Source organism: Macrotis lagotis, chromosome X (assembly GCF_037893015.1).
Source record: "Macrotis lagotis isolate mMagLag1 chromosome X, bilby.v1.9.chrom.fasta, whole genome shotgun sequence".
Classification (NCBI taxonomy): domain Eukaryota; kingdom Metazoa; phylum Chordata; class Mammalia; order Peramelemorphia; family Peramelidae; genus Macrotis; species Macrotis lagotis.
Window position 1 is genome coordinate 494,681,896 of NC_133666.1, and position 10,503 is coordinate 494,692,398.

Genomic DNA, 10,503 nt, shown 5'->3' on the forward strand with positions numbered 1-10,503 from the left:
AACCTTGGTTTTTTAGGGTGAAAGCAAAAATGCAAAGGATAATATTATAGTTATATGCCTTGTGATATGGACATAAATCTTCCTAGACACTTCGGTCTTGTCAATTATTTGGAAAATGTTAAAAACTATGACTTTGAGTTATTCTCTCAAGGAAGCAAAGATCTTAAAGTGGTGCTCATATTTTTTTCTCTTAGGATTCTAGGTGTGAAATATTAGTACAAATTATACAGGAAAAGGAGAAATAAATGTCTAATACATAAAGATCCTAACAGAGGAACAAAGACCTGTATTATTTTAGATATGCATATATGTGTGTGGATTCATATATACATATATTATACAAACTTATTTTATAGTAAACAATATTAATCCATTAATATTCCTCCAGGTATAGTGCTTCCAGGTACAAAAGCCTAAGGAGTAAAGCCATAACCTTTTACATATAAAAAGAAAGATCATAGAAATCACAAATCATACATTATGAAATAAATCTTGGCAGTGACAGTATTACAAATTCTGCAACATACTTCAGTGTAAAATTCCTTAATAAAATTTATTCTCAAATTGAGGTTTTCAATCCAATGCAAAAAGGTCAAAACAAGATCTTAGTAATTCTATTTCACTTATTATGGCAGTTATTTTCTTTAAAAGTTTGTACTATTTTATATTTTAACAATAGTGAGCTTCCCATCTCCTTTCTGTGGTCATAAGAGGCCAGGGTGGAGGAGAATTCTGTTAGAAAGTCATTTTGGAAAGGGTTTTGGTTAAAACTAAGATCTGTTCAAAGTAATTAGGAGCACTTAATGGGTTTGAATTGAGTGGAGTTAGAAACAACTGAGTCCTCTGGTTTATTAAGGAAATAATCTTGAGAGAGGTCAACTGATAACAAGAAACTAGAGAAGTTCAGCTCAGTGGTGGAGCAGACTTGCTCAATCTCACCAGTACTTGTAATTTACAACCTCATTTTATTAAAGAAGGAGGAGCCAGGTCACCATGACTTTTGCCAGTGTCTTGTGGTAGTTTTGGGAAAATGCTTGAAGTGCCAGATTAGGGGGTACCTGAAAAGAGAAAAGAATAGGATTATGATACAGAAAGCTATAAGATAGAAGAGGAGATCTGAAAACCCAGAGGGTCTTCTAGATTGAGACAATAACTACTATGTTGGCTATCAGAGTTAGGATCCCAAAAGATTTCTAGATAGAAAATTTCATCTTAAAAAGATGAAATTTAAGAGGATTTGTTATAAAGTCCTATATTTGCTTTTAAATTTCAATGGATCAATGATATCAATATAGGTGTTTCTTCCTCCAGTACAGATTATAAATCAATCAATGATTTTTCATACAGTGTTATTTTGTCTATGTCCTTACTTTAAGTCTCCATAGAAGTCTGACCCAATATACTGTAGATTTGTTCTATGAGTTTAAGTAGTTCATGTATATTGTTTCAACCCTTTGGGACTGTTAGCTCTTAGCACTTATTTTCACTATGTGTGCCTCCTAAGTGTGATTATTTTATGTGTTTTACTCAAATTTTTCTAAAAAGAAGTTATGATCAGTCAATTAAAAAACCATTATTTTCAATTTGAGGGGAGTGAATTTTTTTAAAAAAATGTCAGGTTGTTACTATTATATTGACATGCAGTATTTTCTCACACTTTATACTTTCTTCTATAATCACTCTACTAGAGTAAAATTAGTAAAAACTGATAATCTGACTTTGTGCATACATCCTATTCTGGAATAACTCAACAGACTAAAGTCTGATATCTGAGATCCAAACACTAAAAACAGAGACTTATCACCAGGTGGTTGGCTTCTTTGTGATACATTCTTTGAACATGGCGATTGATAAAGCAAAGGAAAAAAATAATCTTAAGCAGCTCCTTTCTGTCTCCACAGTATTTAAATATTTAGGTGTTTAAATGGTAGGAAAAGTAGTCGAAGTGCTCAGAATCGCACATCTTTTAAACCTCCTACAAACATTAGTAACTACGGTACTTAGAAATGTGAGATCTTCATCCAGTGATGAAAGAACTGATGTGTTGTTATTGGACCACACCAATGTGTTATTAAATCACACCAATATTGATATTCTCATAATAAATGAGACACAAATGTTAAATATAAAAGCTTACAAGTACTCCTTGGAGAGGTTAAAATAGCAAGTTAACAGAGCTGGTTTCATTGTATGACAGAATACAGAAATATTATCTAATGGAACACTTTGCAATCTTCTGTTGCTGTGCAAAAAGGCCACCATAGAAATAATTGTGGCTTGTGTGCCAACATTGTTTTTGAAGAAGATAAAGAGGTAGCAAATTTCTACCAAGAACTTGATAAGACTCTCCAAGCCAAATTAATATATATTAAAAACATGTTGAAATGGATGATGGTAAATACAATTCAGGTCTGAGAAATGAAAAAGGCTAAAATCTTTTAAGATGACTCAGAAATCTGGTGGCTATATATTGAGTGCTTTCTTCCATGAAAGAGTAAGAAGCCATTGAACATAGAGAGATAATATCACACACACACACACACACACACACACACACACAATTTAGTACATCTTAGAAGAAAACAACAGTTACTAATATGGCAGCAATAGAAAAAGTATCTTTATGTATTTTTATTATTTAGTCATTTCAGCTGTGGATGACTGACTCTATTTGGGAGTTTCTGGGTAGAGATACTGGAATAATTTGCTATTTTCTTTTCTGACTCATTTTTACATGATCACATAACTAGTAAGTGTCTGAGGCTAGATTTTAACTTACAAAAAAAGACTCTTCCTTATTGTACTGACTAACTGCCCATCTCTGTATATCCAGATAATCAAATAATTAGGGAAAAATACCAAAATCAACACTAAAATAAAAGAAAGACTTAAAAATTAATAAATAGTAAGACAGCTTTAACTTGGTCTATTTAAATGAAGCATTGATATTGAAATATGGTTTTTTTTTTGGTCCTTCAATTTTGAAGAAGACTATGACATCAGAAAGGTGATGCCATGATAAACACATGAATTGTATTTGAGTGAGGCGGTGCAATCCTTAAGTCACCAGCCTCATTTTCTCTTCCAGAGCCATTTGGGTCCAGTGGCCAGATATGAATCAGAATGACTGGAGATGACCCTGGATGCAAGACCATCAGGGTTAAGGACCTGCCCAAGGTCACACAGTTAGTAAGAGTCAAGTGTCTGAGGCTGGATTCAAATTTCTGTCCTCCTGACTCCAAGGCCAGTGCTCATCCATTATGCCACCTAGCTGCCCTATACTAATAGCTAACATTTATATAGGGTTTTAAAGTTTCTAAAACATTTTATACATATATCTTATTTGATATTCATAACAACCCAATGAGATCAGTAGTTAATATCCTCATTTTACAAACGGGAAAACTGTGTAAAATGGTAAATTATGTTGATTCTCTGAAAAAAGTTAAATAATGTGAAGTTGATACCTCAGTGAAGAGGACAAAAGAGTCTAAAAACTGTATTAACCAGTATTTTTTATTTCCTTGCCAGATAGAGATAATTGGAAACCAAGGGTACCACTAGGTAGGCTGCAAACTCTCTATTGTTTGTAAAATAATAAAGAAAATGATGGAGAGTAAGGGCAATAATCATTGCTTAAAGTAGCAGAAAGCAGGAAGTCTATGGGAAAATGATCATGAAGTGCAAATGATGACATCCCCAAAATATTAAAAGACAAAATTGGTAGTACAATAAATAGTTCTAAAATAGCACAAATATACTGGTTTCTATGATAGCCTGTTGCTATCAGAAATGGCAAATGATAGAATTTGGATCTAGCACTTCAGTCTCTAAAGTATTATATGAAAACGAAGAAATGGCACTTAGGTTGAATACAGAAAAGGAGCTATTCCAGATCAAATATGATCTGAAGAGATGCATGCTAGAGTTGATAAAATCTGAAAAGCATTGAGATTATTTTACAAGATAACACAGGCAGGGGAAGATGCTGAAAGAATGAAGGAAAAAACAAAACCATGCAATATTAATGATCCAAACAAGAAAATTTGGAGAATTTTGATAACTACAAATCCATATGTATGACTACTTTTTCATCTTTATAAAATCTTTATGAGAATGTTGTCCATGCCTATGGAAGCTATCTTTGATGAAAATATGAGGCAGAAACAGGCTGTTTCACAAACTGTATTGTTTATATCAGAACACATTTTTATAGTCACATTGACTAAGATGAAGAGAATATAGGATCTTACCACATTTATTATTTATGATTACAAAAAAGCACTTGATTTTGTAGAGCAAAACTCAATCCCAAAGACTCTCTTCCAATAAGGAGCTATGCACACACATGACATAATCATGAAAGAATCCTTGATATAACCAGGGAGATAATGCTGCGCAAAGAAAATAGAGATGTATGTTCACCACAGATTTTTGCAGAGTCCAAAGGGAAAAGGGATTTCTTATAGATGGTGAAGTCCTTGACATGTTCTTTTTGGCAGAAGATATTGTGTTGATTGCATTGTCCTAGAATGTGATGGGGCCTTTTCATGAAGAAAAGTGATTATTCAAAGGAAAGTGGCTTAACCAAACCTAAAGGAAAAACATTGCTTCATGTTCTTCTATCTTTGGAACATCTTTGGTGAGCAAGTATGCCTCCCTGTTGTTGGTTTTTAAAAAATTTTCTTGATGTTATCAATCCGATAATTTTTCCTATTCCTTTTGCTATAATCTTGTGTGAATCAAGCTGATTTGAGAGAAGAGCACTAACAAATGATTTGAGGGAATGGCAGTGTTAAATGAAGATCTGTTTAAGGATAATGACACTATGGCATATTTATAGGTCACAGGGAAGGATCTGGTAGGTGAAGAAAGATTGAAAAGGAGTGGAAGAATAATTAATGGAAGATGGGAAACACTGAAACTTTCTCTACCATATGAGAAATAGAAGGGGATTTGAATAGTAAAGGTAATCCAGGCTTGAGATGTGATGAAGCTTGAGTTGAGGGATTCAAGGAGAGTGTACAGTGGGACTGGTCAATCATAGATCAAACTTAAAAGGAAGTGAAATCAGAGCAGAGGTGATGGACTCTGACAGGTATTAAAGGCCTTGAGAAAGGAGGGAGAATGATATAAAGATCCAAATCTACCCACAAACCCCCTTGGACTCTGTGGACCTCATGTTAAGAGTCCCTGAAATATACTGATTGGTGTGGGGGGGGGGGGGGGGCGTCCAGACCTGTGATTTCATAAGTAATGAAATAGGGTTCCCAAAGGAAGAAAAATAGACTTCTAGTTGATCTGATTTTTTTCTTCTTTAAGGGATGTTGGCAAATTTCCCTTAAGGATATATATATATATATATATATATATATATATATAAATATATATATATATATATATATATACACACACACATACACAGGCATATTGTATTAAAACTCATTCTTTTCTCAGTTTTCTCTTTTATCTTAAGTAAGTTAAGATGTATATAAAGGTATGTGTTTTTTTTTAAACAAATTCTCTATTCTATTTTTGTTACTTTCTAAGCAAGTGGAAAGCTTGGTTGGCATATTGGATCCTCTAGATGCATCACATTAGAGCAAAAGTAAATCTGGTTTTGATGAAATGTGGTTGGAGCTGTAAAAGGGTAACAAAGATCTTACAAACCAAACTATGGTCTGCTGAATAAGAAACTTCACAATAGTGGGAGAGCAATAAAACTCCCAGACCCAGAATTTAATGGTTCATTATAGGAAAGCTCCATTGTTTCTCCCCTAAATGATATGATTATTTTATTTTACAAAAAAACTCTCAAAATGGCACGTTTGCAAACCAAATTTTATGGAACATTCATATGTTTAATACAGTTGATCCTGCTTGGCTTTTTCTATGCTAACATGTGGAAAGGAGAGAAATAATGGGAAAGCAATAAGGCATATGAATAGAACAAGGTGAAAATGGGAAAAGGTTAAGCTGCTTAAAACTATTTGGCTCTAATTTATAAAATAATACACCAGCTGCCAAGCCAATTTCACTTACATGTACATATTTGAGAGTCAAATTAAACCCTATGTATATACCATCCTGCATAAAATTCATTTAAATGGGCTCCTGAGGAGTACCAGTTGAACTAGTAGGGGAAAAAACGCATTCCATTCACAAAGCCTCTATCAACAGTAGATTTACAACCTGAAATCAGTGCTTGATTGTTGAAAGGGTCTTCTAATGCAGACCTGTCCACAAAGCAGTTTTCCCCCTTGTTTCGTTTTTGCATATGGACTCTGTACAGTCATTAAAGGAGACAAAAGGAGACAGCTTACATTAAGATGTTGCCTGGTGTCCCAGAGGCAGCCCAGTCTACTTTGTAGAACTTAGAAATTTTGTTAAGCCTCCCTTCTGTTTCTATCCAGACTTCTCTCTGACCTGAGCCATACCAAAGACAAGCCAACTACTTTAATCTCTTCCAGAGGATTATTTTTTTTAAAAAGACTACATCTAAATAATGCAAAACTAATTGTGTGAGCCAGTCAGTTCAATGGGAGAAAAAAGCTTCCATCAAGCTGTGGGATCAGGAAGACAAGTCAACCAGGGATGTCATTTTTCACCTTTCAACCAGGTATTGTATTGTTGAAAGCACCAAAATATTAAATACAGTTAAATGCTTAGATTACAATCTAAATTTAGGGTATTAATCCTAGTTATATAATTATGACAATATTGACAATACTCCAGTTACAAGCAATCTTTCCATTAATGATCCTATTTATACCAGAAAACAGTTTTTGCCAATGAATACAAATTTTTGTTAAGTTGTGAATGAGATTTTTTTTAATGTCAATATTTGAGGATCTGCAGTATTGTCAATTTGGACATAGAGAGGCAAGGAACAATCCCTTCTCTATAATCTCACAAAATGAAGGGTTCTGGAATTTTAAGACTTGGGTTCAAATTCTGCCTGTATGAAACCAAGCAAGTTATTCAACTTCTTTGAGTCTATTCCTCAAATATAAAATTAGGGGTTTGAACCAGATGACTTTTGAATTCCTTTTCACTTTTAAACTTATGATTCTTTGATCTTATGAATGAAGGCAGGGGATATTTCATTCTTGTCTTCATATCTCCAGTCTCTAGAATAGTACCTGACTCAAAGTAAATGTTTAGTCAATTCTTGTCGATTGAGTGACTTTACTATATGACTTTTCAGAATAGCTGTGGCTAGCTTGGTGAAATGATAATTTTTTCTAGACTTAGCTAAGTTTATTGGTTGTCAAATAATAGGCATGGATCTATATTAAAGGTTTTCCTCCTTGGTAAAACCTGCCAGTGTTGGCGCCCTAATAACATCATGTTAAAAAAAAACCCTTTATTCCCAATTACATGTAAAAATAATTTTTAAAAATTTTGAGTTCTATAACCTTTGTTTGAAAAGAACCAAAAATATTAAATATAGTGAAATACTTAGATTACAATCATTAAGCTTAGGGTATTAATTCTAGTTATATAATTATACAATATTGACAATACTCTAGGTTACAAACAATCTTTTCATTAATGATCCTATTTATACCAGAAAATAGTTTTTGCCAATGAATATAAATTTTTTATAAGTTGTTTATATCAAATTGCTTGCTATTTTGAAGAGAGGGGAGGGAAGGGAGGGAGAGAAATTTTGAACTCAAAATTTTACAAAAATGAATATTGCAAACTATCTTTAAATGTAATTGGGAAAAATACAAAAAAATAAGATTTTGAGTCCCAAATTCTCTTTCCTTCCCTTTCTCCTTCCCTGAGATAGTGAGCAATTTGATATAAGTAATACATTTCCTTATTAGTTATGTTGTGAATGAAAACAGACCATAAAACACTGGAAAAAAGTAAAGTAAAAAATAGTGTGTTCTGATGTACATTCTAGTTCTTTCTCTGGAAGTGGATAGTATTATGAATCCTTTGAAATTGTTTTGGATCATTGTATTGCTGAAAATAGCTGTCATTCATAGCTGTTACTGCGTACAAGATTCTCCTGGTTTTTGCTTTTCCCTTTGCATCAGTTCTTGTAAATTTTCCAGGATTTTCTGAAATTGTCTTGCTCATCATTTTTTATAGCACAATAGTATTTCATTATAATCATATATTCCAACCTGTTCAGTTGTTCCCCAATTGATGGAGATCCTCTCAATTTCCAGTTCTTTACCACCGGAAAAAGAGTTGCTATAAATATTTTTGAACAAATAGGTCCCCTTTCTTTTCTTCTTTTCTTTTCTCTTTTCTTTTCTCTTTTCTTTTCTTTTCTTTTCTTTTCTTTTCTTTTCTTTTTCCTTTCTTTTCTTTTTCTTTTTCTTTTTCTTTTTCTTTTTCTTTTTCTTTTCCTTTCCTTTCCTTTCCTTTCCTTTCCTTTCCTTTCCTTTCCTTTCCTTTCCTTTTCTTTCCTTTCCTTTCCTTTCCTTTCCTTTCCTTTTCTTTTTTCCCCTCATCTCCACCCCTCCCTTCCCCTCCTCTCTTTCTGTCTGTCTGTCTTTCTCATTTTATTTCATTCTCTTTCTCTTTTCCTTTCTTTCGCTATCCCTCGCTTTCTTTTTCTTTCTTCCTTTCCTTTCCTTTCACTCTTATTTCCTTTCTTTCTCCCTATATCTTATTCTTTTTGCTTTGTTTTTTGAATGCTTTGATAGTGGTATCAATACCATCACTTTTGAGAATCCCATGGGTATCTATAAATCACATCAAAATAAAAGCTCAGTGAAACATGGACTCTAAACCAAGTTTAAACCCTGGGGAACTATGACAAAATCACTGATCCTCCCTTTCTGTAGTAAGACTAAGAGAAAGTTAAGGCAACATTGGAATTATTCTGTGTGGGAAAGAAAAAAGTAAAATTGATGAAAATACCTAACCAGGCCTTATACAAAACCTAACCCAGATAATGGAAAAGTCACCTTTTCAGGTTCTCTTAACTTCAGTGCCTTTAGGTGACTTCTTTATCTTTACAACTGTCATAGAATTTAAAGAGCCAGGCTGAATCAAATTGTATCTGGGTGGCCTGTTCCCTTAAACAGGTGACAATCCACTTGGTTAAGAAAGGAAATCTTTCTGGGTTTGGGGTAAAGGTATTTGCTACTTTCATTTTTGTGGTGGAATTTTGCTAGTAAATGACCTGAGTTTTAAGATGATCTAATCTGTCAGTGGCAAACAATTACCTTTGTGGCTCTTTTTCTGAGACAATCCATTCTACATAATCACTTCAAGAAAGGATAACAACTGGGGAGAACTTAACCTCACAGCCACTTCCTTTTCTCAACCCTTAATGAATTAGAATGTTTGGCAACTTGTAGATGAAGAACTGACTGACTTGTTGCTAGGAAACTGTTGGGAGCAACCTTTTTGATCTCACATATGCTTAACATAACAATAAATAATGCTTAACATGATAACAAATAAATAAATAACAATAATTATAATACGCCCCAAGCCTGTTGTTTCACTAAGATTAATTTATGATGAATTGCAACTTAAATTCCATGCAACATGATGGTGGGGAGATGAGGAGAGAGCTATTTTCTTCACTACTAAACAAGGAAACAGAGGTTAAAAACCACTTTTCCCTTAAAGAAATTATTTCTTGAGCCCTTTAGATATCTAGACATGGAAAGGGATGGGTAGCAAGAGACTGGATTTCCTTCTGCCAAGTGCTACTTGCAGCCAGTTCCCTCTGCCTAGCACAGTTTAAGTTTTTTAGATACTTTACTTGCATTTCTAATTCAGTTATTCTTCTGAAATTTATTCAAAGGATTTATGCTTATGAAATTATAATATAATGCTGCCTATATGCCAATGAGCTGCAGGCAAAGAAAATAATTTTCTTCAATTTACAGTTATGAGGCTGGAGGAAAATGATGCCTTCTTATCACCTCTTTCTCTTTGTATGTCTCAGTATTTTTTTTTAAGTCTTCAGAAGGCAGGAGCTGATGATGAATTCTTAAGCAGATCACACTGATAATTGTATTTCAGAACTGTCAGCTCTGTGAAGACTGTCCATGGAGGTGTCTCAGCTCACTTGAGCTATTTGTGTCATTGCGTCTCCCGGAACTCAGCCCTCAATAAAACCCAAATCACTGGGGATATCGTTAAGTCGTCTGAAAGGATTATTAGATCGAAGGGAAATTTATGGATGACACTTTGTAACAATTAATCAGGAACTGTTGATGAAGTTAAGTTGGTTCTTTATTCTTGAACAAAAAAAATAATAATGATAATATTCAGCCCCTGTGCCAATTGTCAAATGGCTCATTTTGTCACTCTGTTTGATTAATGGACCTTTTGGAGTCCCCAAAAAGTCCTAGCAATACAAATAAAAAGAATCATAAATATTGAATAAGCTCACAGCATGGTTCACCTTGACTACATTTTGGGAACATTCTTGGGGAAACTTTGCTCTACAGAAAATAAATTGCTATGGGGATTAAAAAAAAACAAATTGGAGATTTTGGAGAATGTCACCTCCCCAAC

General features: G+C 33.7%; 1 long non-coding RNA gene across 1 annotated transcript; it reads right to left on the reverse strand.

Moving 5' to 3' along the window:
• Positions 1–548: 548 nt before the first annotated feature.
• LOC141497009 (uncharacterized) lies at positions 549–9,288 on the reverse strand. The gene is made up of 3 exons (XR_012471211.1): positions 9,195–9,288; positions 6,193–6,284; positions 549–1,058 (listed from the first exon to the last, which is right to left on the reverse strand). It is a non-coding gene; the product is annotated as an uncharacterized LOC141497009 (long non-coding RNA).
• Between the last annotated feature and the right edge of the window lie 1,215 nt (positions 9,289–10,503).